At 39.2% G+C, this 11,596-nt stretch overlaps 1 long non-coding RNA gene across 1 annotated transcript; it reads left to right on the top strand.

Annotated features, from left to right (window-relative positions):
• On the top strand, positions 1 to 6,569 carry LOC137251646 (uncharacterized). Its single transcript, XR_010953306.1, has 3 exons — positions 1 to 401; positions 4,532 to 4,898; positions 4,958 to 6,569. It is a non-coding gene; the product is annotated as an uncharacterized lncRNA (long non-coding RNA).
• Positions 6,570 to 11,596: the final 5,027 nt, after the last annotated feature.

An 11,596-nucleotide genomic window follows, 5' to 3' on the forward strand; every position in this document is an offset into this window, starting at 1 on the left:
TCTAATTCAGCAGAGACAGCAAAACATTTGGTGGTCGAAAATTTTTTCAATTTTGAGAGTTTTAAATGGAATATCTCCGGAAAGATTTAAAATTAAGAGGGAGTTCTCCAGATCACATATATATATATTTTAAAGTGCGCAAACTTATAATTTAAAAGTTATTTGGTGTTAAAGTTTGCAAATTTCTATACAAATTTTATATGTGTATACGTATATATATGTGGCAGCACAGCTTTGTAATGTCATCAATTAAATATATGTATATATATATATGTGCATGTTGCTACAAAAGCGTGATTAATTTAATAAAAACATTTATAATAAGTGAAAACAATGCAAAATGAAATGTGAAATATACAAAAATGCAATTTAAGTTTATCGTTGCCAATTTATATAGATATGTATGTGGATTAAGGTTTTGAAAGATGTGTAAATTGTAATTTAAAGTGCTATAGAAATTTGCAAGATTTGCAAACTTTAACAACAAATAACTTTTAAATTATAAGTTTACACACTTTAAAATATATATATTTGTGATCGGGAGAACTCCCTCTTTCATTTGATGCCAAGTTTTACCCGGGGGTGCTATTCTAAAAATTTCCCAAAGTCCTTAATATACAATGATTTTTGCTGTTTATTTCGACAAAAAATTTTGATTTGAGGGGGCGATGGCCTGAACGTTTAATGTGGCCACATAAATCGTTGCCGAGATGGCCGGCTGGCACTTTAATGGTGCTGTGTTACCGGATCTGTATCCGCCTAAAGGACCATCACATCGATAACACTCCCCAAAGCCTTCGGGGAAAGGTTGCTCCCACAAAAACAACAACAACATTGTGTCCAAATCCGAAAAAAAAACTATAAAATTTGTGTCAGTGAAATGATAATTATTGCTTTTGGTTGTTAGTTTTGAGGCATCGTCATCGAGTTCCTTCTGATCGTATATGCCGGTTCTTTTGCATTCTTTTACATGCATAAAGTGCCGTTGAAGCCTTCCTCACCCCCTCCTCCACGTTGAGCTTCCATGACAGCTTACTGTCTAGGATCATTCCTAAATATTTTGTGCAAGGTTTCTCCCGTAGGTTCGCCCCTCCTAACTTAGGCTTGGTCCAATTAGGGACCTTGTACCTCTTTGTAAACAAGACCATATACAACGTCATCTGCGTAAACCGTAAGTTTTTCTGGTCCCTCGTAGAATCCCCTAAGCAGTTGGTTAATGACCAGCGTCCACAGCAGAGGTGATAGCACCCCTCCCTGCGGAGTGCCCCTGTCCACTAATTTCGTGGCTGCGTACAATCCCCATTGCGATGTAATCTTACTGCAGTTTAACATGCAGTCGATCCATCTGGATAAGGCTGGATGTACTTTAACGTAATTAAGACCATCCATACTCGCCCATTTAGAGACATTATTGAAAGCCGCGGTAATGTCTAAGAAGACTCCTATAGCATATTCCTTATATTCCAGGGCTTTCTCTACGCTTATTACCACCCTATGCAATGCGGTGTCTACCGAATTGCCTTTGGTGTACGCATGCTGTGTTGTGGAGACCAGCTTTTCATCCACGTTGGACTTTATGTACACATCTATCAGCCTCTCAAAGGTTTTGAGCAGAAATGATGTTAAGCTATTGGGTCTATAATCTTTGGGATACACGTGACCGATCTTCCCCGCCTTTGGTAGGAAAGCTACACGAGCAGTTCTCCAAGAGTGGGGTACATGATTCAGTTTATGCACCCATCGAATATTATTTTAAGCCATCCACGACCGCCCTACTTGAAACTTGTAGCATGGCCGGACATGTACCATCTGAGCCCGGCGATTTCACCACCACTACGAGATCCTCAGTAGTGTAATTAGGCAGCATATATGAATGCAGCTGTTTCCTTACCATTACTACAGCTCGCACCCGTCCTTCCGTTTGCGCATAGTAAACGCCAAATCCGCGCGCGCTAAGTCCAGAAACCTTTCCTCCCGATGGAAGCCACGGCTCCTGGATCAGCGCGTTAGGAGGAGGAGTTCGCTCGACGCCACTTTACTGTGTTGGAGGTTTATCTGTAGGACTCGCAGCACCAATGGGCTGCTTGTCCCCCTCCAGCACCTTCATCGTGACGTCGTCGTCCTCCCCTAGCCCTTTTGGTTTATAGTGTTCGAAGCCCCCTTCAGCCTCTTGTACCTGTTGTGCCGGGTGTTCCTCTGTGCGACTCACAGCACCAACTGGCTGTTGGTCCCCTTCTAACACATTCGGGGTGACGTGGGCTACCTCCACCTGTCTTTTTCCCGTAGGCTTTTGAGGTCCTTTTCGACTTCGCCCACGTCCAGCGTGTTAGGACTTTAATACCCGCGACTTCTTTTCCTGAGTCGCATATAAATTTTGCCTATACCTAAGGACATTTTTCCAAGCTGCGCGTACAATATATCCTCCGCCTGCTTGTTTATTTAGAAGATGTATAACTGACCTTCCTCCGTAGGCCGAGATACGTAAGTTGTACCTTCCAATCCAGTGTCGGTATGTTCGGATTCTGATTCTGCAAAAGCCGCAGTGTATCCTCCGACTTCATCACGCATGGTATCCATACCTTAACTTTTGGTGCCTTGGGGATTTGCGCTTTATCCACCATCTCAAAACGCACGTTCGTATCCTGCCTTTGGAGGTTTGGAACCACTTCCTCCAGCCACCGCAAGGTCGCGATGTTGGTGCACGCTATCATCTTCATTCCATTATACCATCCCCCGAATCAAAGGTTGGAAGGAGCTTACTTGGTTATTCCCGCACCATCTTAAGCATTAAGCTAATAAGCTCCTTTTCTACAGATCTCCACCTTTCACTAGTCATCTGTTCGAAAGGACTGCTACGATCAACCAGCGCCACAGTCAGTGACTGCTTTGCCACATCACTCATCTTCTCGGGAAAAGCCGGCGTCTTAGTGTTATTTCCCTTTGGCACCTCCGAGAAAGCCGAAGTCTTAGCTCCCTCTAGCACCTCCGAGAAAGTCGGAGTCTTAGCGTTATCTCCCATTGGCTTATCTCGTACTTCCATAGTTGGAACTTCCCTCTGACTCGCAGCCTTCGAGGTAGTTGCTACCTCGCTATTGGGGCCCATCTGTCTTACAGCTTTGGGCCTACTTGTCTTGTCTATGGGGCTGCCCTGCGTCGCGGCTCTGGGACTGGGCCCTTTTTGCCTCTTGAAAGCAGGCTTGTCGCCTTCCGCCGAACGTTGCCTTTTCATTCTGCCATTCGACGCTTCTTCCTCCTCATACCGGTTGCAGAACCGAGGGTTTCTCGCAGCAAACCTTTTGAACTGCCTTCGACCTACTTCTACCGCCTCATGAGCCCATGCCAAGCGCTCGATCTCCTCTTCTGTTGGGTCCACCACTGCTCCCAAGCGTTGTACAATTCTTAGTACTGCACGGTACTTCGGGAGAGCTCTTTGCTCCGTACCCTTCTCCACTCTTCTACTCCTTTTTCATTTGTGTGCTTCTCCAACACGGAGTTCATTGAATTAGCACTACTCTCGCTTCCCGAGTCCGACGCATCGCTTAATGCGTATTTGTCGTCCTTGGCTTGCGGCTCAGTCCTCTTCTTATCATCGTCCTTATGAAAATTAGGTAATGAGTCGTTCACCTTGGTCGTACGACCACCAGCCCGACAAGGCGGGCTCAGCGGTCCAGTATTATATACGGGGAAAGAACCGTCAGCCACAGCAGCGCCCCTTACTGTGGTAAGGCCATCAATACTTCCCGAGGTGGTCCGGTATCGGGAAGGCTCCGTTCGAATACAGCCGAATTTATCCCCTGGCTACAAATCGTCCAATAGGCACGGTTCGCATAACACCCTGGATTAGGCGGTTGGCAGTTCTTGGTCACCGACATCCCGCCGCCCTCCTATGAGGCGAAACGGCGTAGATGCTAGTCCTAAACAGTTCCTCCTCATAGTCGGGCGCTATGGAGATCGGCTAAGCCCTCACACCAACGACGATTTTCGTTACAATTGCTAGTGCATGCTCTCCAAGATGTAGATCCTGATCGAAAGTCACACCCAAAATTTTAGGGTGTAAGACAGTCGGTAGGGTAATGCCATATGGTCGACATTTGGCGCGGTCATGTTTTAAATAAGGTCACCGATGATTTGGTTGGTGAAAATATCAGGTTTCGCGAGGCGACAAAACTGGAGAGATTGGGGAGATAGCTGTTTATTTTATTACAAAGCTCATCGATGTAGGAAACAATAGCATAGGCGTAGAAGCAATAGTGACTCCTGGTGGTAAAGGTAGCTATTGATATGTAGAAGTTAAGCAGAAGTTTGAATATGAGTTTTTTTAAGTTATAGCAAAAAAAGCGTTGAGGATTTTTAATATCTTACCAGGTACATGTTTCTAAGAATGAAGAATACAACCTATTTAAACTCAATTTTCACCAGGACAAAGCCGCTGAGACTTCGCTATACTTTAACATACAATACGTTACCCCATTTTAACACAACTATCATTTATGATTTTATTAAATTTTATAAAATGTTTCTTCCTCTACAGTTCTATATATGGCTTTCGCATTTTCTCCATCAATAACTGTGAAAAGGTGGAAGAATTCTATGCGTGTAAATCTCACATATTATCTTGGTCGAGCGTTTCTTCAATAGCTCTCTAGTGGTGATGGTGACAGCAGAGAAACCCAACTGTTTACAAATTTTACACTTCAAAAAGAATCAAAATATCTGCCATTGCGTCTACGGCTCAAATACCCACAGTATATGAATGAATCGATTGCACCTAATTGTCTGCCTAACGGATAGCATACATATTCATCAAATCGAAAACATTGCACCAAACGAACTGGGTCTGAATACTGAAACAGTACACATATTCAAAATCGATGAGGAGGCTGTGATGATGGTATAGGGTGAGTTGTTGAATAACATACGAAAACCGCTTTAACCCATCTATATATTTGCATTACAGCTAAAGCTTTACAAACAGCAAAAATTGCTGGCGCCAATCAATTGGAAAAGACAGTGAAGCCGTCATCACACTGTACGGATGGTGTAAAGTTATAAACTGCTGTTGTAACAGCTGCCACCGACACAACTGTCATCTCTACTTCGCCGAGTAGCGGCTCGTCCGACTATCTATCGAAGACAGTATAATCATATCTTTTGCCAACACAGGTTAGCGATGTGCTTGCACAGGAAAAGATTTCAATTGGAAAACAAAAACCAATTAAGAGAGTTTATTTATTATTAAAGTATTTACTTTTCTTTATATCAACAGTATTAATTTAAGTTGCAATATCACGTACATATATAATAAGGGATGTGATACGATTGCTGTCGGAATTAGATTTGAAACCAATCAATACTCCTGCTAAGGGTTGTAGAATTATTGCTTGAATAATTAGATTTAGAACAATAATAAGTCTGACTTAATTACAAGTCGTACATTTTTAAGTTCATCAATTACGACAGCAATCGGATTCCACGACACCTTTGAATATTCTTGATCTGAAAAAAGAGTAAACCTAATCTAAGCTTTAAGTTGTAGATTATTCAAATAATTGGAGTTTTTTCTAAAGCTTAAAATTATTTTCTGCTCGCTTGGAGAAGATTTCAATTGGAAAACAAAAACCAATTAAGAGAGTTTATGTTATTATTAAAGTACTTACTTTTCTTTATATCAATTGTATTAATTTAAGTTGCAATATCACGTACATATATAATAAGGGATGTGATACGATTGCTGTCGGAATTAGATTTGAAACCAATCAATACTCCTGCTATGGGTTGCAGAATTATTGCTTGAATGATTAGATTTAGAACAATAATAAGTCTGACTCAATTACTAGTCGTACATTTTTAAGTTCATCAATTACGACAGCAATCGGATTCCACGACACCTTTGAATATTCTTGATCAGAAAAAAAAGAGTAAATCTAATCTGAATTTCTAATTAGCTTTTAGTTGTAGATTTAAATTGATTCAAATTATTGGAGTTTTTTCTAAAGCTTAAAATTATTTTCTGTTCGCTTGGAAAAGATTTCAATTGGAAAACGAAAACCAATCAAGCGAGTTTATTTATTATTAAAATACTTACTTTTCTTTATATGAACTGTATTAATTTAAGTTACAATTTCATGCGCATATATAATAAGGGATGTCTTGATACGATTGCTGTCGGAATTAGATTTGAAACCAATCAATACTCCTGCTAAGGGTTGTAGAATTATTGCTTGAATGATTAGATTTAGAACAATAATAAGTCTGACTCAATTAATAGTCGTACATTTTTAAGTTCTTCAATTACGACAGCAATCGGATCCACGACACCTTTGAATATTCTTGATCTGAATTTCTACTAAGCTTTAAGTTGTAGATTATTCAAATAATTGGAGTTTTTTCTAATGCTTAATATTATTTTTTTGCTCGCTTAGAAGAGATTTCAATTGGAAAACAAAAACCAATTAAGCGAGTTTATTTATTATTAAAGTTCTTCTGTTTTATATGAACTGGATTAATATAAGTTCCAATTTCATGTACAAATATAATAATATTGAAAATAATAAATATTGAAAATTCAATTTTTTTGGTTCATATTTTATTCATATGGCTGCTCTAGGTAAAGTAAATCTGCAGGTAAAATTCACGTTATATGGCGGTTATATAAATGGTAAAACCGCAGTAAAATTGATTGTCAAATGACTCGAAAATGTAGAGTGAAATGACGGAAAAATGGCCGCCATTTGACGAGCATTGTGACGTGTGTGAGCAGCACAGTACTATGCTCACATCCTATAGGTGGGAGCGGAATGCACGATCACATTAATAGGAACGAAACGGAAAATTTGTTCACAAAACCTAATCCGCCCATGCAAAAATGACTATGAATGTCCCCTATTATGAGACAAATTCGATCTTCGACTGTGGTCGAAAGAGCTGATCGAACGAATTTTCATTCGGTATTACGACGCGCGTTCGATGAAGGCAATCATTATTGTGAATTTCGATAAATTCAAAAGTTCACAATAGCACATTTCCAATACTCTGTCAAATAAAATAGAATAAATAAACAAAAGCAGAACTAGTTATTTAATGCAAATATTAAAAATAAAAGTATGACTACAACGCAATTGTGGTTTGATGATTCGTCAGATGAAGAGGAAAGCTTACTGGAGCTAGCCAGAAGTAGGAGACGGGTAAGATGGTTCAAATCCTTTGGAAGTGAATTCCACCACGTAAGTGTAGCTTTCTAAATAAGTTGTTAAATTGTTGAAATTATAAGTTTTGTTTATAGATTTATTCAAAATTTCAGAATGTCCAAAGAAGCGTTCATGGACTTGTTGCCAGTACAGATGAACTGCTGCAGGAATGCAAAAGAGCCGAGTCTATTCCTAATATTTTTTAATTTTGGCAACAGTTCTCCAACTGAGCGTTGGAAACGAAAATGCACTCGGACTTGCCCAGCCGACTGTGTCTGTGGTGCTATCAAAAGTGTTGAATGTCTTGGAAAATTTTATTTGTGAAAGATGAATAAAATTGAATTATGAGGAGGCTGATCTGCATCAAGCAAAGTTGCATTTCTATAATGTGCAAGTTCCTTTGCTATATGGGGATTTTGTTCCATAATTGAAAACAGTCTTTCAAGCTGTTGCTTTGTACTCACGACCTTGGACCTATATAAAATTAATTCAGATAGTTTAAAATTATTAGTAGGTAGTAAAAAAGTAGAACATAAATACAAAAAACTTACATTTTAAACAATTCTTTTTCTATTCGATACAGCATCGACTACAAATTTCTATTCGCTTGAAAATTAGATACACAACGAAAATTTCGACAGAGATGAGTTGTCATAATACCAATTTCAAATTCGATTTTCGATGTTCGATAGCCAGCGAAGATCGAAGATCGAATAATGCTCATAATAGGGGCCAATATAACCGCTGCAGAAAGTCACAATGACCGTAAAATGACTAGTAAAATGACGTGGAGCGTTTTTGCAGGGATGGGAGTAAAGGGCGAATTAATGGTGACTTATAACCATAAAACCATAACCAGATAAATCAGCTGATCGAACCCACCTTATGTCAAGGAATGTAATCGATTAATGGTGCCATACCATAACGCTAACGCCATAGCCAATCAATTTACTTTTTTTAGATTTTCTTCATTGTTTTGGATACGTTATGACTAAGATACTTATTTTTTGTGGAAAATGTTTGTAATTTTTTGCGTTTTCATCATTTTTATGAAATTTTCACGATTTTTAGGTAAAGGCACCATTAATCGATCACATTGAGATGGTTATGGATATGGGTATGGTTACGACTATGGCGTTAGGGTTAAGGAAGTTTAATTTGGCTTTAAGTGATGATGGGTGTCAGCACCGTAGGATACTCAATGGTCTAAATACATATATGCGAAACATCTTTTGATGTTAAATTTAAGTATTTCATTTAATTTAGAAGGTTAATTTTGCTTTCGTATAGAATTCTGCCAGTTGAGTGATTCTTTCCGGGTTAAACCCCTGAAAAATTTGCTCAAAAGTGGTGTAGTTGTTGAAGATGTTAAAGCCTCTTCAGACGTGTTCAAGGAGTCTGCATTCAAAAGTTTTGTGGGTGTAATTGTTTGTTTCCCCACATTCACATAAGTCAGAATCAAGAATGTTAACTTTGTGCAGGTACGCACTGTCATAGGTGCTCCCAACGAGAATTCTTAGGTTGCATTTACGAAACCATGTTTTGTTTGGTTTGTTTGGAAAGAGCTTGGTGAAAAGAATTTGTCTGTCGCGTAGTTTAGTACATCTTCGTACCATTTGTCCATGATTTGGTTTTTTATGAGTCTAAGGGTTTCTTCTTTGGAAAGGTTGACTATTATTGTATTATCACGGTTTAGTGCGTTTTTGGCAAGGGTGTCGGCTTTTTCATTCCCAGTGATACCTTTGTGACTGGGAGTCCATATTACATCAACTTTATCAAAGTTGTTGTCACTTATTAGTTCGTGGATTTTTAAGATATAGTAGTTTTGTGTGCGGTCTTTGGAGAGGAGTTGGCAAGCACCTAGGCTGTATGTGAAAATTGCAACATCGCTATAGTTCTTATCCTTGGCCTGCCGCAGTGCCATATAAACCGCAACTATTTCTCCGAAACATGATGAGGATTTGAGGTTGAGTTTGAAAGTAAATTCGGTATTGTCTGTGTGGTTGTATATTCCACAGCCAGTTGCTGTGGTACCTACAGACGCATCTGTGTAGTTGAGGCTTGTATATTCGTTAAGAAAACTGGCATACATTGATTGTATAATAATGGAGCTTAGGTTGGACTTTTTGTCAGGTAGGGTTGATTTAATTACTTTTAGGTTTGGCGAGGATACGGATGAGTCCACTGTTTGAAATCTGTCAAGAATTAGTTTGAACTCTTTATATATCTGGGCGTAGCTAGATTTGGCATTGTGATTGTTGACTAGCGTTTGCATGAAATTGAAGTCCATGCTAATGTTGTTTGTTATTTCTTTGGCATTGAGCCATTTGCCTCTTTTTTGGGTGGGAGTTCGTTAGATAGTGCGTATATCAATGGCACTGGGGTTGCTGGGGTGAGGCCTAAACATCTCCGAAGAAAGCTGTTTTGGTATGTTTGTATTTTTTTGTTTGTTGTTTTAGCGCAATGTGAAGTGGATTATCTACAATATTCAATTTTACTGTGTTCTATGGATTTGTAGAAGTTTAGAGCAACTTGCGGGTGTAGTCCCGATTTGATGGATGTAATAGATTTGAACAGGTTTGAGTTTCTCCTAGATTGGTTTATTATGTCTTTATAGTGCTCGTTGACCGCTAGTGACGCACTGATGTGCCTACCCAGGAATTTAATGTTTCGTACCAGCTGCAGGGATCTGTTTTGATAAGTGATATCGAAGTTTAAGTTGTTACTTTGGTTTAAAGCCATAACCTTTGTTTTATCGGGATTGAATGACAAATTGAGTTGTTGACATAGATTAGAGAAGTGGGTGAGTTTGTTTTGTAGGTTGGCTGCGGTCTGTTGCAGGTTTTTGTGCGATGACATGAGGATAAAATCGTCCGCAAATTGGTACAATTTTGTGTTTGCGTCCTCAATAATGTGCAAGTTTTTTGTATAGAGATTGAACAGACAGGGGGAAAGGCAGCTTCCTTGTGGGAGTCCATCGTTTGTCATTTTTGTTTCTTTTCCTAGTTGTAAGTTTCTGCAGGCTAGGAAGTTTGTGATCCAACTGATGTAGTGTTCCTCTAGGTTTGTATGTTCTAAAATGCTTTTGAGGCGTTTGATGCTCACACAATTGTACGCATTACTAATGTCCGTCGAACAGATAAGGACTTTGAGGCCCTGGTCTTTAAGAGCTGTAGCTTCATGTAATAGGTAGTTGATACGTACTGTTGCTAATTTTTTTTCCTATAGGCGAAAGAGTGATTGGGAAGAATTTTATTTTCTTCTATGAAATTGGAGATTCTATCCTTGATGCATAGGTTTATGCATTTCATGAACACGGGTATGAGTGAAATGGGTCTGAAGTTATTTAAATTACTTAGATCATTGCCTTTCTTAGGGATGGGAACTATCTTCGTCGTTCTCCATTTTTCGGGTATTTGATTTGTAAGGAAGGCATTATTTAACGCAGTTCTTATGTTATTGAGCATTGGATTAGGTAGGGCTTTTAGCATCGCATATGTAATGCCATCCACCCCTCCCGCAGACTTCTTCCTTTTGCTAGTCAGGATATCTTTGAGTTCCTCAGAGCTAATTGCGAGGGAGTTTATTGGGATTGTTTCAATGTTAATCGGGAGGATTTCAGATTAGGGGACTTGCTCTTTTAGAATTTGAAGGTAGTCCTTATCGTTGTCCGGGGACCATTCGAGCTTTTGGCTTTTATTTCCTGATTGAATTTTTGTGGATGTCATCAAAATCAGGTTCGAAGTCAATTTGTTTGAGATTTTTCATAAGTTTTTTGGTAGAACGGAATTTTATACCTAACGTTACTATTGACTTTGTTTCGATGACAATCGGGAGGTGGTGACTTCCACCAAGCCTCATACTATCCACCTTCCATGAAAATGGGATGTTTGAGTTAGAGAATGATAGGTCTAGTACCGATCCCGTGTTGGACGTTTCGTCAGATATGAAGGTGGGTGAGCCATTGTTGAGGCAGGTGAAGTTGAATTCCTCCATTATATTTTGTAGGTTATTTCCTCTGCAAGTTTGGACCGAGTCCCCCCAAATTCTAGCTCTCGCATTGAAATCTCCCAGTATGAGAACGTTATTTTGATTTTCGAGGAAGAAAAGAAGTTTAGTGATTACCACCTTAAAGGGTTCTATCGTGATTGATTGTGGAAAATATTTTGCACAAATTATTAAATTTGGTTTGAGGTTGGTTGTCCTAATAATAAGGATGTCCTTGTCTGTACTGTAGCTGATTTTATGAAATTTTATTTTCTTTTTTAAAAGAATTGCGACTCCACCGTAGCCGTCATTTCTGTTTTTCTCCAGAATGTTATAGTTTATAATGTTTCTATGTGTTTGTTCCTGATTGGTGAATATCTCACTCAGGCAACCTATATCTATGTCATTCCGATTTAGGTGGT

The sequence above is a fragment of the Eurosta solidaginis genome, chromosome 5 (assembly GCF_040869045.1).
Source record: "Eurosta solidaginis isolate ZX-2024a chromosome 5, ASM4086904v1, whole genome shotgun sequence".
Classification (NCBI taxonomy): Eukaryota; Metazoa; Arthropoda; class Insecta; order Diptera; family Tephritidae; genus Eurosta; species Eurosta solidaginis.